This window comes from Eulemur rufifrons, chromosome 3 (genome assembly GCF_041146395.1).
Source record: "Eulemur rufifrons isolate Redbay chromosome 3, OSU_ERuf_1, whole genome shotgun sequence".
Lineage (NCBI taxonomy): Eukaryota > Metazoa > Chordata > Mammalia > Primates > Lemuridae > Eulemur > Eulemur rufifrons.
In genome coordinates this window covers 32,637,539-32,648,868 of record NC_090985.1, presented here as the reverse complement: position 1 = coordinate 32,648,868, position 11,330 = coordinate 32,637,539, and positions in this window count along the sequence as shown.

The following is an 11,330-nucleotide window of genomic DNA, read 5'->3' as shown; positions in this document are numbered from 1 at the left end:
TGGGAAGCTTGGAGCATCAGATCGTGAAGCAACATTTTACATTATGACTCCAGGAAGGGAGGTGGAGTGCCGGGAGGGATACTGAGGCAGGAAGCAGGCTCTTCAGCCTGGCTCTGCCCCCAGCCTGCTCCTGGCTCCGCCCCCAGCCTGCTCCGTGACACCAGGAGACTCATCTCTCTCCCTGAGCCTCATTTTCCACATATGTGAAGCTGTAGAACCAAACTCCTTGCCGTGCTCTTCTAGGCCTGTGTGACCCTCCCTCAGGACACCTCCCCACCCACCTCACAGCTGCTGGAGCGTGGGAGCTTGTGGCTCTTCAGAAACGAAGAGAGTCTCATCATCCAAGCTCACACTCCCCTCCCTGGGGGGCTGGCCAATGCAGGGGGTCAGGCCCTCTGGCCTTAAGACAGGATGCCTCTGCAGGCAGCCCAGCTCCAGAGCTCCCTGAGGGGTCCACGAGGCCTTTCTGGTGACTGTACTGCAGCCCAACTTCCCTCCCAGGCTCCTGCTCCCTCCCACCCCCTTCCCGGCTGCCCAGGGCAGAGAACTCCCAGACCAACACGGGAGACCTGCTTCTCCTCCCAGCTTCCCCTCAGGCTGCCACAGCTACTAAGCCCTGCTTCTCTTTAAACTTGCTCCAGCCTTGGGGCCTTGGGACATTTCTTCTGTAAGAAAACTCTTCCTACCACCTTTCTGGGGGCTTCGTATCATTTAAGTCTCAGCTACATGGTCATTTCCTCAGCAAAGCCTCTGCTGCCCACCCCCTCCAGAGCACCTCCTTCAGTTACTCTGAATACATCCCCCTGTTTTGTTTTCTTCTAGGCCCTCATCACTCCCTAACTTTAGGTTGACTCATGATTCAGTTGTTTATTTTATGCCACCCACTCTTTTGGGATGCAAGTTCCCCGAGCTCAGGGACCCTAGTGGGCTTGTCGACTGCCCTGTCCTCCAACTAACTGCCCTGTCCTCCGTGCTAATGCTCGCTGGCACCTGGAACAAAGGAAGTGCTCGACAGGTCTGTGCGCAGGGAATAGGAGACAGGGTGATAGCAGAACAGGCTTCTTGTCCCAGGATTTGGGACACACACAGACTTGGATGGTGTATTAATTTCCTGCAACTGCTGTAACAAATGACCCCAAATTGGGTGGCTTAATACAACAGGAATTCAGTGTCTGTTCTGGAGGCCAGAAGTCCTAAGTCAAGGTGTTGGGAGGGCTGTGCTGTCCCTGAGGGGGCACGGCCTCTCCCTTGCCTCTCCCGGCTTCTGGTGGCTTCCTTGGCCACATCACTCCAATCTCCGTCTCGGGGGTTACATAGCCTGCATCTTCACTCAGTCTTTTCCTCTTCTCTGTGCCTCCTCTCTTCTGTCTTTCATAAGGACACTTGCTGTGGGATCATAGGTCCCACCGGAGTAATCCAGAATGATTTCATCTCGAGCTCCCCAACTTTATCACGTCTGCCAGGACCATTTATCTCCCAAGAAGTTTACATTCCCTGGTTCCAGAGATTAGGACACTGACCGCCATTCAACCAATTAGAGATGGGAACAAAAGTCTATTTTTATTTTCACTAACTTTTAACTGACATTTAGGATTTGCTTCAATCGTGAAAGTCGGCGCAAACCCCAGTCATATTGGCTGTGCCTGTGAACCTGTCACCAGTTGCCATCACAGACATTTCCACTGCGGCAGAAATGCTCACGACTCTCGCAAAAATAGTCCTTATCGGACTCCCCGTTAGCTCTTGTTATAGGATTTAATAATAGGCGAACATGCATATTGATATTTTACCAATTTCTTTTTAAACTGTTTTGATAACCATATTGCAATATAATTGGTATCTCTCTAATCCTGTGTGTTTTATTTTACACACTTAAAAATATTATTCTGAGAAGGAGTCCACAGGTATTTCCAGAAAGCCAAGGGGGTTCATGACACAAAAAGAGGCTAAGATCCTAGGAGGTCTCTGAGGTGTGTTTGTATGTTTTTTTTAACCTTCACAGGTTGAGCATATTTTTTGATATGTGTCACAATATCAGAGGCAGGACAATGAGCTCTGTTCCCTGCAGTACTGAGATGGAAGAGCAGGGGGCTGGCCTTGAGAGAGGGAAGGTTGAATCTGTACTTTACATCTTCCCAAGGTGTCCCTGTCACCGCGTGGTCTTGACAGAAGGGAGGGTGGCAGATCCTATGGAAAGGGCTTTGGGACCGGCAAGAAGAGGACTAACTCCACTGCAGAGCTCCTGCACCCATAGCTAGCCCGAGAACATTCATAACATGTATACACGCATGGAAGATGGTCTGTGTAACGGGCCAGCAAGGCACAGCTCCTGCTCAAGAAAAAACCCCGGATGAACAATGTCAGCCTGTTCTCTAAAAAGCTTCTTCCCATAATCTGAGGAAAGCTAAGGCTGAACCAACTCTGCACAGTTGCTCTTGTTGGAGCCTCATGACCGCGAGCCACTCCAGGGCATGGTGGATCAGGCAGCGTCACTCCATTAAAGTGGTGATAAATATTGCATACTCTGGGCTGCAGGGCACCACTGGCTCCCGCTCGCTTCTCCAGCTGTCTGCAGCTCTGATGGGCTCGTCTCTCCGTTAACTGTGAGAATTATATTAAAGCCAGACCTACACCAGGTTGGCATTATTATCTTGCCTGCGAAAGAGATTACATGACTCTCAAGACTTACGTTTGTATCTGCCCAGAGATTATTGCTCAGCCTGAGATATTCTGATGGCAAGTATGTTAAGCTTTAAAGAGGAACTGTATGTGATTTCAAATAAGAATCTCATGCCTACTGCCCTTGGGGATGTACATGAGTATGACTTGGAAGAACTTATATTTCATAGGCACCTGCCTATTGAAGCCACCTGGGAATGGAACTTTCGATGTTGGACTTGGAGTGAGCTACGTCAGCTGCTGAGGACACCACTCAGATCACTCAGTCTCAGCTCCTTTATATGTGAAAGGAGCAAACAGATCCCTGATTCTTCCTACCTCATGGGATACTCGGGGGCTGGAATGAGAGAGTGAATGTGAACTCCCGTGAGAACGTGAAGCGCTGCAGATGTGGGAGGGATGATTTGTTGCTGTTTCTCGTGGCTGTGGGCTGAGAAAGTCACCTAACTGTAACCAATACTGGAGCTTCCACAGCAACTGTCCATCACCCTGCTTGTTCCTTGTGCTCAGGTGTTAACCCCCCCACCCCTAGGGTGGCCCCTCCCATGTCACTCATGGGGATTTCCTTTCTCTTGCTGGATCTGGAGTCAGGCAGGGCCATGAGACAGCCCCAGAGGAGGAGACAAGAGGCAACGTCTGCTTGGATGCTTCTGGGAAGGTGCTCCTGGTTTTACAAAATATAACTCAAGATGGGAATTCTCCTCTCCTTCCTTTTGGACAAGTCACACAAGGACACAAGGCTCTGACAGCCAGCTCCAAACCATGAGGGCAGCATGGCCCACGTGCTGAAGGTGGCAGAGTAGAAAGATGCAAAGTCTCAGGGATCTTGATGACATTGTCTAACTGGTGAATTAACACTGGAGCCACCTTCCCCTCATCTCCTTGTTCTGTGAGCTTATACTGCTTGCTGTTTATGCCATTTTTAGTTGAAAATATATATATATATTAACATAAAAAAAGCTTTATTTACAGGGAAGTAGGAATTTAATTGAATAGGCCAAATCTCATGTCATCATCTAATTCTTCAGACTCCTCCTCCTCCTTTTCATCTTTCTCGTCTGCTGCAGCAGGGGCAGAACCAGCAGCAGGAGCTGCAGCACCTGGGACAGCAGAGATGGCCACAGCCCACCAGCAGGTACACGGGCAAGCTTGCCACTGCCCTGGGCAATGACATCTTCCATGTTTTCTCCGTCCAGCTCACTGCTGACCTTGTTGAGCTGGTTGTCATCCCCCTCGATGCTGAAGCTGTCTGGGATCTTCCTGATGTCCTTGGCACTGGGGGAGGGGCTGCCCCAGAGGGCAGCCAGCAGGTAGGAAGCCACGTATGGTAACACATCTTGTCTCGGCAGAGAGGCCTCTCGTGTGCCACCTCAGCAGCGTCAGGGAGGGAAAGCTAGTTGAATATTCTTACTAGCAGCCACAAGCATTCTAACTGATACAGAAAGTCTGTCAGAATCATGAGCAAATGGTGTCAGTCCACTTGAATAGCCCGGAAGGGGAAACTTTAGAACATGGGTTTGGTGATAACTGTTCTGCCTATCAAAGGATGTTTCTCCCCTCACTTCTGGGTTCACAGCTCTGATCCAGATCCCAGTGACGTGGAACTATGTAAGCAAATCTGTGTTCAGAGTGATGGCTGAAGATGCCCCCTTGGCCACGCTCACTCTGGCCCCCTGGAGCTCTGATCGGCCTGGTCATGACAGTAGCTCCGAAACTGTGAAGGGCAGATACACCTGTGTTTCCATTAGGCCCCGATTTCCTCATTATTTGGCTTAGCTCCCATGCTGAGATCATTAGTAATTAATACACCTATAATTATTAATGTGTGGTGACATTAATTAACTCCACTCTACTCAATGCCTCCTGTGTGCCAGGTCTGATCCTAAGCATTGTGCTTTATCTTGTCGCTGATCCTCCCAACAACGGGGCAAGGTGGGTATTGTTAAGCACTTTCTATAGGAAAGTACCCAAGGTTCAATGAATTCATTAATGTGCCCAAAGGCCCACATTCTAATTGGAAATCAGCAAAGGTAGGATATCTCTTCTGTAATTCTCCCTGGTTCAACTGCTCTGAGAGGAGTTTTGCAGAGGGAAGCATCTGTTTAGGATTTACACTGGTTCTCGGATTATTCTGGTGGTAAGGAAGAAACAACATTAACCTCGGTGTCAAGGACCTGGGATCGAATTCTCCTCTTTCTATGGAGCTGGTGGTGATACAGGAAGTTTTCATGGCTTGGACTGAGTTTTTTCTCCTTTCTGAGTCTTAGTTGTTTTTAATTTTTAATCTCTGAAAGGGATAATACTACTTAATCTTCAGGTAATTGATTATCAAAGGAAATCACAAACGTTATTTGTTACAGTTACAGTATAATAGGTGCCACAAAGTTATTTTTAGTTCATTCATTCATTCACTCTTCACTGAGCCCTGATACCATTTTCTGGGTCTGCAAGATGCAGTGTGTGAAACTCGGGCACTGGAGTTGAACAGACCAGGGCAGCAAGGCGGCTCCCCTGCTGGCTGGCTGTGCAGTGGTGGGCAGCGCAGTCCCCTCTGCAGGACACAGGACTCACTCTCCCATCCGCAACAACAGCACTTCCTTTGTGACAGCCACCCTCTAATCACTTTACATGCGTTAACTCGGTATCTTTCCAGTAGCCTTCAAGGTTGGCGTATCATTGCCTCCTGTTACAGATGAAGAAAACTGAGGCACAGGGATGTCAAAAGCGTGGATACATCACATGGCTAGTGAGAGTTGGAACTGGAAATTGAACCCATAAACTTGAACCGCCAAGCTCACGGTGCTGTATGACTGTTTCTCCTCCTGGAGGTACCGGGAAGATTCAGCAGAAGTCAAGTGAGCAAGTAACCAGAGTTCTGTGAATGTCAGCTTCACATGTCAGTGGGAGGGTGCAGTGGCCACATGAACAGGTTCTAGGGCTGAGCTAACAGTGTTCTACCCCCTTGCTAAGATATACAAAATCTTGGGCAAGAGTCCCATTTTCCTCATTGGCAAAAGAGCTACAATAAGAAAATTCGACAAATGAGAATTTTTGAGGTTTAATCAAACTAGAACAGGTAAAGTATTAGAATAAGACCTGGACCCTTTTAAATGCATTCCAAGCATTGGCCTTTATTAGAAAACTTCTTGCCACTTTCTGCCCGTATCAGAGCTATCAGTGCACACATTCTGGGTCTTTTACTGGGGTGGTGTCTTACTCACCATTGTCTCCTTGCAGCCCAGAGCTTAGCACTCAGCAGTGAGTCAGGGTGCGCGTGCTCACTAGAAATAGGTTGATTTGAATATCACCTGGGATGCTTTGGGTCCCACTACCTCTTTGTGGCCCAGAAGTTCATGGGACCCATGCATTAACAAAGTCCTTCCCGAGCAATCTGCTCACATAATGGGCTCCTGTGGGACAGGTAAGTGCCGAGCAGTGTGGATGGAGAGGGAGGGGTCGGGAAGAGAAGCTGGGATCTTCCATAACTCTTGGAGCTCTGACATTGAAGGCATTTGTAATTCACCTCTACATTAATTCAATCATCCGCGGTTGGGAGTGTCCATTCCTATTTATCTCCTCAAGAGAGGAGAAGCTGCACATTTAATTACTCCTTCTTTTCTTCCTCTCTCTGAAAGTGGAGAACCTGCAGTCAGGTGGGCATGGAACACACTCCAGCATTTGTCTCTGGGAGAAGCCAGGTTGCGCATTCTAAAACTCTCCCTCTCCTCTCCTTCTCATGCTCAGCATCTTCTTTTAACTCGACCTCTCGAGTATCTCTCTACTGCATCCTCCCCTCATGCACACACACCCTTGCCACCTGGCCTCTGGTTTCCAGCAGCGGTCCTCTCTCCCCGCCTGTCCTCTGGCTTTGGTATGAACTCCTGGAATTCATCCTCTATCCTGTGGCCAGAGCCATCTTCCTAAATATGACCATCTCACTTCCCTGCTTGACGGGTTTCAGTGGCTTCTACCTGCTCTATGCCAGGCCTTGGAAAGAAAGATTGAGCATACAGGCACGTCCTGGGGCCTCCTGGAGCCCCCCGGCTGGTCTCTGCTTTTGCACACAGTTATGGTGACCACCATTCAGACATTGGAGTCTTGAGTGTGTACATGGGGAAGGCTCCCCTAGTCTGTCTAGTTGGAGCAGATAACAGGCTGCCTTGGGAGATGCCATGGGAGCCAAATGCTGGTGACAAGGAGGAATTGACCAGGCTCTGCAGGGGACATCAGAGAGAGGGAACAGCATGTTCTAGAACAAATGGGCATGGGGGCACATGCCCCTGTGTTCCCACAGCATGTGTGCATGTTGTCACCTGAATGATGATTACTTGTTCATTTGTATGCATCTGTCCCCAGAGTTCCCCGAGGCCATAGGTCCTGTCTTCCTCTTATTCTGCATCCCCAGTGCTTAGTGAACAATAAATATTGTTGTAAGTGGATGACTAAATAAAGAAATGGACAGCCTCTCTTTCACCCCTTCATCATTTGTGTACAAACCCTCCCTACCTTCCCCTCTCCCTCCACTTCTTTATGGCCTTCCCTGCTCAGAAATGCAGAGTCCCTCCTTCCTTCTAGCTCCGTTCAAGATCCACCTGTTCTGAGTTAGACACAGATAACTCAGTGGGAGCAACTATAGGAGGACACAAAACTCTGCAAATACCACCATTTGGAGACGAGATGCCTGCACTCCCTGTACTCTGAGGGAATGTGTAGCTAGAGTGTTCCATGAAGCGGCAGGTGTAAGGTGTGTGTGTGTGTGTGTGTGTGTGTGGTGTGCATGTGTGTGTATGTGATTCCTCATGGTTTAGTGGAAGTTATATTACAATCTTTGGATCCAGGCTGTAGATTCTAATCATCTACATGGTCATTTATTACTGTGTGATCACTTGATTCCTTGGATCTTTAGCAAAGTGGTTATAAATATCCCCATGGGAAGATTGTTGTGAGGATTAGATATACTGCACTTAAGGCACCGGCATCTAAAGTTTTGATTATCTTCCCTTCTGAGCTCACCTATTGCAATGCTCAGGGGTTCGTTGCTTGCCAATGAAAGGCACTGATGACAGCGGGTTTGAACCTGAGCTAGACCTCGCCAGGGGCCCCTTGAGCCATGACAAGGACAGACTAGTGCCAGGGGATCTGAAGCAGCAGTGTACCAGTGAAGCCTGGTGCCCACCCTGATGTCTTCTGAACAGGCCTTGGGGAGGGGCTGACAGAAGTCGGCCTGCAGAACCCAGCTGTTCTGGATGACTGAGTCTGCTTGTCTTCACTGGGCCCCGCGTCTGGACACATTCAGCCCAGCACTGATGTTTCTGAAGCTGAGGCTTCAGGGGGAACACGGAGTAGCTCTCTGAGGAACATGGGCAGCTCCACGCTGCTTCCCAAACTCACACCTTCCTCCCGGCCCTGACTAGCGTCCTGGGGGAGGAGACAAACCAAAGTAGCCGCTCTTTATGGTGTGTCTGAATGGACACGCGACATCTGCAAAACATTTAATTCTCACCTTAGTCCTTTAAGGCGGTGGCTCTCAACTGGGGGTGATGTCCACCCCCACAGTATATTTTTCAATATCTAGAGACATTTTGATGAACAAAACACATGATAGATGCAGAGAAGCATTGGACAAGCACTAAAACCCCTTCATTATAAAAAAGCTCAACAAATTAGAGACAGAACTGTCTGAATTTGATAAAGTTTATCTATGAAAAACCCATAGCTAATACCCTGCTTAATGGTGAAAAACTGAAAGCTTCAGTCTTAAGACCAGGAATAAGACAAGGATGTTTGCTCTCACCACTGTCATTCAACATCATACTAGGGATTCTGGCCAGGACAATTAGGCCAAAAGAAGAAAAAAAAATCAAAATAATAATTAAAAAGAAGACGTCCAGATTGTAAGAGCTGGCAAGGAGAGGAAGCGCAGGTGGCTGCCGTGTCTGCAGCAACCAGTCCTGATTGTCTTTGGAGTTGCCAGACATTGGGGACAGCTCAGCTGGCCCCAGAGCCATCAGGAGCTCTCATACCTCCGCTTCCACCCCCACCACCACCCAGGAAACTTCTGGGGACAAGGGCCTGGCAAGTCAGCTGTGGAGCCATATACCAAAACTTTATTCCTTTGATACAGAGATAATTGGCTCATACTGCTCTCCAGACATGATGCTACATCCAAGAAATATAGAGACGAATAAGACGTGGTGCCTGCCCTAGAGGAGCATTCCGTGGAGTGGAGGAGAAAGAACCTGATCAAAGCAGTGCAGGTGTAGTGCTGGCTCTGACAGAGGCACATACAAGGAAGTCTTCCTGGAGGACGAGGCACTTGGGATATGCCTAAAAATCTGAGTTTGTTTACCAGGCAGAAAGATACAAAGGTGGGAATCATTACATTGCTGGCTCTCTGCTCTCTGAGCTAGGGTAGATTGTATTCCCTTGCCCGCTGATTTCCTTTGGCCAATGAAATATGAATTGAATGGAAAGTTTAGGAGACAGTGTATAGTTCGCCACGTTCTTTACTTCTTGCTGTGGTGGCCGTGGAAGGACAGGTGGAGATGAGGCCTCTATCAGTTAAAGTTGTAAAGTGACCACAATAAGAAGACAATTGCCCACCCCTGCTCCCCAGTGGCAAATTTGGGCATGTAGAATGAGAATTTAGGGGATGTTTGTTTCTGCAGCATAACTTAGCTTCACCTGACTAATACACAAAGTCATCACCAAGGGGCAGTGAAAACAGCCGAAGAAAATGCCTGGATGTGAGAATCAGCCTCTTGGATCTGGAGAATGCTAAAAGCTTAGTATGGCTATTGTATAAGGCCTGACACAGGAAAATGGAGATGTGGCAGGGTGGAACGTGGAGGCTCTGCTGTGCTGTACAGAGAAACTGTGTCTTTTTCTTATGAGCAATGGGGAGCCACTAAGGGTTGCATTTTAGAAAAATCACCCTTGCTGCCATGTGGAGGATGGATCTCAGGGGAATAGACTTTGATTCGGGGAGGCCCATGAAGAGCCTGTCTTATCAGGTGAAAAGGGAAAGTGCCCTGAGTTAGGGTGGAAGAGAGGGGACCCACAGATAGAGAGCTCAGCCGGGCAGAATCTACAAGACCGTACACAAGGATGAAGGGGAAGAGAGGGAAAGAGATTCTCACTCCTACACCGGTGTTCTTTCCAGTCACTCAGCTAGTTTTCCTTGGATAAATGTTTTTGCATTCATCGTCTAATTTGATCCTCAAAATCACCTTCTAGCTTAGGTTGAGCACATATTATTTCTACTTTACAGATGAAGAAACTGAGTCTCAGAGAGGTAACAGGATGGGTTGCTTTAAAATCAAAGTACTCAAGCCTCCTAATAGCCTGGTCTTTCTCTAAATCTCTGACTTCAGCCACTATTTTAGTAGTGGAAGTAGGTTTTTTATAGGGGCAGAGTAGCAAGGTAAGAGGATTGGTATTGGGTGGGGCTGTGGCTTTTCAGCCATGGTTACCCAGCTGATTGATCTATGAGTGCTCAGGCATATGTCATACACAAGAAGCAGTATGCTCAAAGGAAGCCCCCTATACCAAAGTCTGGATTTATAAGACTCGAATGAGTGATTGTTATTTCATTGTTCAAGGCTTTCCCCCCCCCCGCCCCCGCCTACTCTATCAAAGTATTCCTCATAGGGTTTCTTAAAAGAGTAATCTCAGTCTCCCATGATGATTTTAGAATGCAATTTATTGCTGACAATTTTTTAGCACTCTGCCGCTTAGTAATGCAGTCCATGCTCAAAATGGCATGTATCCACTTGTGGAATTGTGCCAGCTTGGGAACGTCACTGGCTTGGTATTTCCAGTTGTCTTCACGGTTGCTTCAAACAGGGACACAGTGAGTAGAATCAATTGTGTATTTTAAAGTGGCTCGATTACCTCAAATCAGACTCAGTGTACACCACCCTATGGAACTGCATGGGCAGAGAGGATGTGGAGAGATGGCAGTTGGTGAGCCTGGTGTTTTGGGATCTCCCTGACTTTGAGCAACGCGGAGCCTGGGCCAGCATGTCCCTTCTCTGCATCTCACTTTTGTCTTCTACAAAGAGGGGAGATGGACAAACTAATGGCTTCACGCTCTGTATTTATTTATTTCTTTAATTATTTGTCTGTTTGTTTAATTTTTAATTTTTCTTCAGCTACTGAAAACCCCTTCTCCCCAAACACAATATTATGCAGAAACCGCAAATATAAAACAGACAAGAGCAAGCAGCTCTGGACTTGGAGCTCCTGCCCACCTAGCCATCCTGTTATTCCCTTGGCAGCCCTTGGGAAACCAGGCCATGGAGGACAACTGAAATTCTCAGGGTTAGGTGGTCACGTGGTACCTTCTAGCTTGGGGTACACCTAGAAGGTCTGCATCTCTAACCTACTTCAGCCACTTAGTAGCTCTGAGAGCTCCAGTAGGTACGGTAGGTCAGTGGTCCCCAACCTTTTTGGCACCAGAGACTGTTTTCATGGAAGACAATTTTTCCATGGACTGGGGTGAGGGGATGGTTTGGGGATGATTCAAGTTCATTACATTCATTGTGTACTTTATTTCTATCATTATTATTACATTTTAATATATAATAAAATAATCATACAGCTCACTATAGGTTAGGGACCCTGCTCTAGGTGCATCGGGTCTCTGCTTC